We start from the raw sequence: 8,509 nt of genomic DNA, 5'->3' as shown, positions 1-8,509 counted from the left end.
GTGTGCCTATTATCCTCTTTGTTTAAAGCTGAATATAGAAGTGTGCCTATTATCCTCTTTGTGCAAAGGTGAAGTTAGAAGTGTGCCTAATAGCGTGCCTTGGTTGAATTTAGAAGTGTGCCTGATAGCGTGCCCTGGTTGTACTTAGAAGTGTGCCTATTAGCGTGCCTTGGCTGATTTTAAAGGTTTACCTAATATCCTCTTGGTACAAAGTTGATTCTAGAAGTGTATATAACACCACTCTGGCGTAGCAGGATTTGACAGTGTCCATAATAACATCAGTGTGCCAAAGTCTAGAAAGTCTGCCCTATATCGGGTGAAGTGTGTGGATGGAACGGGTGAAGTGTGTGGATGGAACGGGTGAAGTGTGTGGATGGAACGGGTGAAGTATGTGGATGGAACAGGTGAACTGATGTAGAATGGGTGAAGTGGGTGGAACGGGTAAAATGGTAGAACGGATGAAGTAGGTGAATGAACGGGGGATGTGCTTGGAGCCGGCGAAGTGGGCGGAACTAGTGAAGTGGATGGAATGAGTGAAATGGGTGCAATTAATTAAGTGAATGGAACGTGTGAAAATGACGTATGTGGATGGATGATGCATGGAGTAAGGATAACGTGGGTAGAATGAATGAAAAGAGTAGTGCATGGAACGGATGGGAGTGCATGGAACGGATGGGAGTGCATGGAACGGGTTGGAGTGCACAGAATGGCGTGACGTGCATGGAATGGTTTTTGAGGGCATGGAATGTCTGAACATTGAAAGGAACGGTCTGAGTGCTTGAAACGGTCGTAATGCACGGAACAGTAGGAGTACATGGAACGGATGAAGTTCATGGAACTATTGGAGTGGGCATGATCTCAAGCACCTACAGTAAACCACCATATTCACATCTCCATGCTTACTCTCTTCTTTACACCAACACTCAAATAGAACACAGCGATACTATGACACCATTCGGTATAGCTGTTCTCATACCAACATCTGCCTCATACTCCCCATCACTCTAAGTAATCACTGCTGGTTACACCCCCCCCCCCCCAGCCAGGCATTCTCCTCATGCCTAACGCAGCCACAATCAGCCTGGATAAATCCTGCCAGAACGAACACATAGGGCCTCATTACGACCCTGGCGGTAAGCGCCCGTCATTAACGCCATGGCGTAATGAGCGTTTACGCCGTGGGACGATGGCGTAAAGAGCGCCACATCACGACCCATCGCGCACGAGCATTACGCCATGGCGGTAATGCTAATAACGCCATGGCGGAAAAGGCCCCTACCGCCATCGCTAAGCGAGCAAGGTGCCCATCCGCCAGCGTAAGTAGCGACCACCGTAATTTACGGCCACCGTAATTTACGGCCAGCGTAAATTATGGCCACCGTAATCTACGGTGGCCGTAAAAGGCCAAACCGGAAATAGCGTCATCGCGCCGGAACGGGAAGCAGCCCGTCGGCCATCTTTAAAAACACAATCCATCGCCATCCTACCAAACAACACCAGACCCAACCCTGACACCTGTCCCGACAAAACACCCACCCACCCAAGTTCCCGAAAATGCCGAAATGCGTGAAAAAGGCCTGTGACCGCCAGCGCCAGGAGCGATTCAGCCGGGAGGAACTCTGCATGCTAGCAGAGACCCTGCAGGACAACGCAGGTGTTGTTTTCTCCCCTGAAATGAGCCGGACAGCAATTGGGAAGAAGAAGGCCATCTGGGCCCTGGTGGCTGAGCGCGTCAGCGCGGTGGGGACCGTACCCCGCACCCCACAGCAGTGCCGGAAACGCTGGGATGACCTGCGCATACGGGTCAGAGCCGTCATCTCGGCAAACCGCAACCTTTCCCAGGGAACCGGTGGAGGGTCAGAATCCCCCCTGAAACTCCAACCGTGGGAGGAGATCTGTGCTGCCACCATCGGCATGGAATCCATCGAAGGCGTTGGAGGGATGGAAAGGGGAGCCCCGACATCAGGCGATGAAGGTAGGTGCCTCATACAAGACATGCCATAGACACAGCAGTCCAATCATGTGTAGCACAAGGTTGCCCTAGAGTGTAAATGCAACACAAATCAATACTGCCCATAGCCACATGCGAGCACCACCCTGCATACACTGCTGGCACCCGCATACCTGCATCCACATGCCACACCAAAAGGAGACAACCTGCATGGCACTGCCTGAAATCTGCCTCATCCACTGGCCAAAATAATGTCAACCATTGTCATTCAAAAGTCCGTATACCCATCAATAACGCCCTCCCACCTTTGCTCCACCACAGGCACAGAATCACACCCAGAGGACCAGGAGACCCCTGCGCCGAAGAGGGCGAAGTCCACCAACAACCTCCCTGCACCCTCAACCTCAGCTGCAGTGAGGCAGACCCCACGACAAGCAGGTCCCACTGCAGGCATACCGGAGGTCCCACCGGCAAGCACCCCTGTTGGCAGCAGGCCAGCAGCTGCTGCTCCACCTCCACCGACATTGCCTGCCACAGAAGGCAGGGGGTCAGCGGCCAGCAGCAACATCGGGGAGACAGCTGCAACAGCTGCATGTTCTGACTCGGACATGGATCAGGAGGTCAGAAACCCCACTGACCAACTACATTCCCCCTGTTTCTCAGACGCCAGCCCCCATGAGGGCGACACACAGGGGCACACTGAGGCAGAGGAGTGGCCTTCCACCCCATGCCCTGTCCACACTCCACAGGAGGGGACCAGCCCCTCCATCACTCCACCTGCACTGCCCATGGGCCAGCACGGCCAGCCGTCCCTCGAGGACATCACACAACGGCAGCATCAACTGTCCGCAATGCTGGATGAGCATGCAGCGGAATGTGTGGGGGCTAGGTTTAGCATTGAACAGGCCACGGAGACACTAAGGGCGGAAGTGGCGCAGAGCACTGCCACCCTGAGGGATGCCATGCAGGCCATGTCCAGGGACATCTGTGCAGAACTTGCGGCCTTGCGTCGTGCGGTCATTGGCCTCACCCACACACGACAGGACGTGCATGCACAGGAGCAGCCAGGGACATCCTCCACTGCCAGTTCTGCGCAGAGCAGCCCCGTGCGCCGTTCCGGACGCAACCTGCGCTCCACAGCCAGGGGTGCCCCGGGTGCCGGGAGAGGGGGCTTGTGACGGCCTGTGGACACTGTCACAGGCATCTGTTGACAGCTACTTGGGGTGTGTTGGGGTGTGCAGGGGGGAGGGGGGAGGTGGGAGGGGGTGTGTTGGGGTGTGCAGGGGGGAGGGGGGAGGTGGGAGGGGGTGTGACACGACAGTTCATGGTTCCAATACACTTTTTTCTTTCAAAAAAAGGAAATGTGTGGACATTTTCATTGCGTATGTGTGCTTTATTGGTGTACAGTCCACAGTGTGCATGCCCCAGAGACACACAGTGCCCCAAGTGCAGTCTCCATGCGATGAACACCAGCCGTGTGTGCTAGAAGCAGTGGTTGATGATACTTTGGCGCATGGCACGCCCCTCCTGTACATCGCCTCCTCCATGTGGTGGCGCCCCATCTGCACCCTCCTCATCCTCATCCTCATCGTCAGGTGGTTGCAGTTCTGCGTCAGGGGGCAGGGGCACATTCCGTCTGACGCACATATTGTGCAGCATGACACATGCCATGACGATCTTTGCCACCTTCTCATGGCCATACAGGAGTGCCCCACCAGACCTGCTGAGGCTTCGGAACCGTGCCTTCAGGAGGCCGAATGTCTGCTCTATGACCACACGAGTACGTGTATGTGCACGGTTGAAGTCCTCCTCGTGCTGGTTCTGCGGGTTCCGGACTGGCGTGAGGAGCCACCTCTTCAGGGGGTAGCCTGCATCACCTGTATGTAGACGAGAATGTATGTGTCAGTCATGTTGTCTGATCAGGAACATGATGTTCCACCATGGCTGGCATGGAACTGTTACCTTGGCTCACTTCTACATGCACTAATTGATTCACACTATGCAACCAGTATATGCTCCTTCCTCTGTATCCGTTCTCTGTGTTACTCACAGGCCAGTGGAGTATGCATCACCCCCCCCCCCTTCTGCCAGGTGGAGTATGCACTGGTACGTCATTCCCATGCCCACTTCCATGACATAGCACTCACCGAGTAGCCAGGATCTTGGGCCTGCATGTCGCTCCATGTAGCGTGGTATTGTGGAGTTCCTCAGGATCATGGAATCATGGGTTGATCCGGGGAATCGGGCACAACAATGTGTGATGATCTTGTTGGAGTCACAGACCATTTGCACGTTGATAGAGTGGAACTGTTTCCGGTTGCGGTACGGTACCTCCATGGCACGTGGAACCACCAATTCCACATGGGTGCAGTCGATGGCACCAATGCAACCGGGTATGCTGGCTAGTGCATGGAAACCCACTTTGGTGTTTGCAATCTCCTGGGCAGTCCGTGGTAATGAGATGTGGTCGTCTGTGTGCTTGAGGAGGGCATCGAGCACTTGGATGAGTGTTCGTGAGAATAATGGTTGTGAAATGCCATGCAGGTGCCCCACTGTGTGCTGGTAGGTGCCTGTGGCCAGGAAGTGGAGTACAGCCACTACCTTCAGTAGGGGGGGGATGGCGGTTGGACTTTCTATCATGCTGACGATGTCATCGTGTATCATGTCTACGATGGCGGTGATGGTGTCCCGGTCCAAACGGTACAGGGTGTGGATCTGCTCAGCAGTGAGGTTGTTTGGATTGGCTCTGATGCGTGGGATTGGGGGCTGCCTGCGTGGTGGCACTGGCTGTGCTGGTGGGGCTTGCTGGGCCTGCCTTGCCCTCCTTCTCCTCCTGCGTCTCCTCTGTGCTGCCTGTTGTTGTTGTTGTTGTTGCTGTTGTAGTAGCACATGCATTGCTATCAGGTCCTCCAGCCCCAACATTGCTAGTCGTATTGGCATCATTGTGGAGTGTGACTGGGTGTGGGTAGCGGTGGGGTGTGCTCTTTTTGTACTCCCCTGAGTCTGTATTGCCTTCACCTGTGCTGTTTCTGTGCACCTGTGGCAGCTGCATTCACTTGAATTGGCCCTTTACGGTTGGTTCGCGATGGCGTTATTTGCACCATGGCGGTAAGGTACTTTGCGGCCTCGGTGATGGCGTTAGGTGCATGTCCGCTTGGGTCGGCATTTGCGTGCCTTTCCGCCATGGCGCTAAGTACGGTGTGGGCGGTCGCGTGCGCGCACCCTTAGCGCAGTTAGCGGCAGCGTTAACTACGATGCCGCTATTGGCATCGTAGTTTACGGTCAGGAGTCATGATCGGACCTGGCGGTAAACGATGGCGGTAAGCATTTACCGCCATCGTTTGTCACTTAGCGCCAGGGTCGTAATGAGGCCCATACTCTTGATCTCTCAACCACCACACCTACCGCTAAGAAGCAGCTATTACACAAATACCACACCAGCTGCACACATATCCGGTGCTCACACGCACCTTTGATTCTCTCTACTCTCTCTACTAACTTGAACTTCGGTTCCCAAGGGCGTTCAACCTACCAGCGCCTTCAGACCATACCAATGGTACATAAGGCGCTATATAAATGCAAAGTAACATAACATAACATAACATAACAGCTAATACGTGAGACCTTACTCCAAGGGATGAGATCCACAGCCAATATGTGAGACCTTACTCCAAGGGTTGAGATTCACACCCTATACGTGAGACCTTACTCCAAGGGATGAGATTCACACCCTATACATGAGACCTTACTCCAAGGGATGAGATTCACAGCTAATACGTGAGACCTTACGCCAAGGGATGAGATTCACACCCTATATGTGAGACCTTACTCCAAGGGATGAGATCCACAGCCAATACGTGAGACCTTACTCCAAGGGATGAGATTCACAGCTAATACGTGAGACCTTACGCCAAGGGATGAGAATCACACCCTATACATGAGACCTTACTCCAAGGGATGAGATTCACAGCTAATACGTGAGACCTTACGCCAAGGGATGAGATTCACACCCTATATGTGAGACCTTACTCCAAGGGATGAGATCCACAGCCAATACGTGAGACCTTACTCCAAGGGATGAGATTCACAGCTAATACGTGAGACCTTACGCCAAGGGATGAGAATCACACCCTATAAGTGAGACCTTACTCCAAGGGATGAGAATCACACCCTATAAGTGAGACCTTACTCCAAGGGATGAGATTCACACCCTATACGTGAGACCTTACTCCAAGAGATGAGATTCACACCCTATACATGAGACCTTACTCCAAGGGATGAGATTCACAGCTTGTACGTGAGACCTTACTCCAAGGGATGAGAATCACACCCTATAAGTGAGACCTTACTCCAGGGGATGAGATTCACAGCCGATAAGTGAGACCTTACTCCAAGGGATGAGATTCACAGCCAATAAGTGAGACCTTACTCCAAGGGATGAGAATCACACCCTATAAGTGAGACCTTACTCCAGGAGATGAGATTCACAGCCGATAAGTGAGACCTTACTCCAAGGGATGAGATTCACAGCCAATAAGTGAGACCGTACTCCAAGGAATTAGATTCCCACCCTATAAGTGAGAGCTTACTCTGAGGGATAAGGTGCACATCCAATAAGTGGTGGGAGTCCCATTTGAGAAGGTTGAAATTGATCCTCCAACTTCTTCAGGCAACCGGTTTATACTGGTTGTGGTAGACCATGCTGCCAGGTATCCTGAAGCCATACCTATGAGAACTGTTACTCCTTGGTATCTTTACAGGGTAGGTTTTCCTAAGGAGGTCATCTCAGACAGGGGGTCAAATTTTATGTCCCACTCCATGCAGACCATGTGGCCTACAAGTTCTCAACAGCATACCATCTCCAAACCAATGTTTCATAGCCACTGGCAAAGGGCCACTACCTTTATCATCCAAAGGGTCCAAATGGACCCAGTCCTGGCGCCTTTGGCGCCAGGCTGATAAGAAAATGTGCTCTGCACACTCTGTGTCTAGAGCACGTGCATCCAGGTCGGGCGTGGCCATTAAGAAACATTTGAGGGCATGTGCAGAAGTCTCTGGTAGGGGCAAGGTGGAGCCACAAGGCGGGGCTAACGGGGAGTGGCTGGGGCCAGGGTATTTAAGCCAACCCCACCCGCATGCAAGCGTTTCACGTTAGTCTGCTTTCTGCAGCGTAATGCTTACCGCCGCCTGAATCGCTCTTACCTGTTTCCAGATCATCGTCTCTGCACGCATCTCATCAGGTTCCAGAACATCTTCTTCAGCGCGCACCTACCTAACTCCAGCCACACCATCGCTCGACGCGCATCTTACCTGACTCCAGCAACTCCATCACCGGGCGCGCATCTTACCTGTCTCTGCAATCCCATCGCCTTCAGTGCATCGCATCTTACCTGATTCCCATTGTCATCAGAGTCGGGCCGCATCCTCACCTGTTCCGGACGTCTAGCTATGCGGGAACCTTCTTCTCTCCCAGCATCCTCACAGATCCATCCATCCAGAGATCGCCGGCAGGTCTTCAGATAGCCGCTCTCCATCTGACACCGCCAGGCCATCCCTGCAAGAGAAAAGGAACACACAAGGTTAGAGACTGCATAAATATCTTACGCTTGGTCGCGCAACACATAAGCCTTGCGTACAACCTTGAAACCCTTCTTACCTTATAAGTGGGAACCTCGCAATCCCCTCTGGCACCATTAGGACTCGCCTTCAACACCGTGGCTCTGCGTGGCCATCTTCACACCTATTGGGGAGAGAAAAGACATTACAAGGGTTACGGACAATAATTATTGTTACGAACACTTACATTCAAAGTGGTTGAGTCACAGCCGGGCTGGGCTGCCACGCACACGGACCAGTGAAGCAACTAGGTCCATCAACAGTGCTCCGCTGATGAGAAGCAGGACGGAGAGCTCATCCTCACAAGAAAACAGGTGTGACTATATGGGTAAATGCATGTTCACCTCGTTCTGGAACAAAGGGTTTGAGGGGAATCACAATCTAACCGCAGCATTCTCACTGCCTCTCGTATTCTCTCAGGGGCAGCGCCAGCAACAAGAGCAGCCGACACAACAGCAGCTGGGAAAGAGGCTGATCCAGGGTAGCCAAGTCCAGGGAGGGCTTCAAACGTGCCCCAACGCCCCTGCAGAGACCAGGTGAGCGTAATAGAACGCAAAGCCTCTCTGAACCTCTGCCTGGGCGTTATGGACATCTCAGAAACTGACCAGTTGGCCCAATTGCTGGGGGAACTGCGGCCGAAGTACATGCCTCCAGACAAGAGACTAATGCCTTGAGAAGAGACCTTATTGTTGCCCGAGAGCGAAAGGATGATCTGGCGAGACAGATGCTTCAGACTCATGGAGGGCAGGTTCCAGTACCCGGAATCGCACCAACTCCTTTGCCGCAGCCATCACAACCAGTCCAAATGGTGCTCCCGGGGGCTGTGCCACTGGCCCCGCCAGAACATTTCACCGGCGATCCTAACAAATATGGCATATTTATGAACCAATGTCGTCTTCACTTTTTATGTCGCCCTGACTCCAGCAACTCCATCGCCCGACG

Source organism: Ambystoma mexicanum, chromosome 11 (assembly GCF_040938575.1).
Source record: "Ambystoma mexicanum isolate Mex_15411 chromosome 11, UKY_AmexF1_1, whole genome shotgun sequence".
In the NCBI taxonomy this organism is placed as follows: Eukaryota; Metazoa; Chordata; class Amphibia; order Caudata; family Ambystomatidae; genus Ambystoma; species Ambystoma mexicanum.
This window is presented reverse-complemented; position numbering follows the sequence as displayed.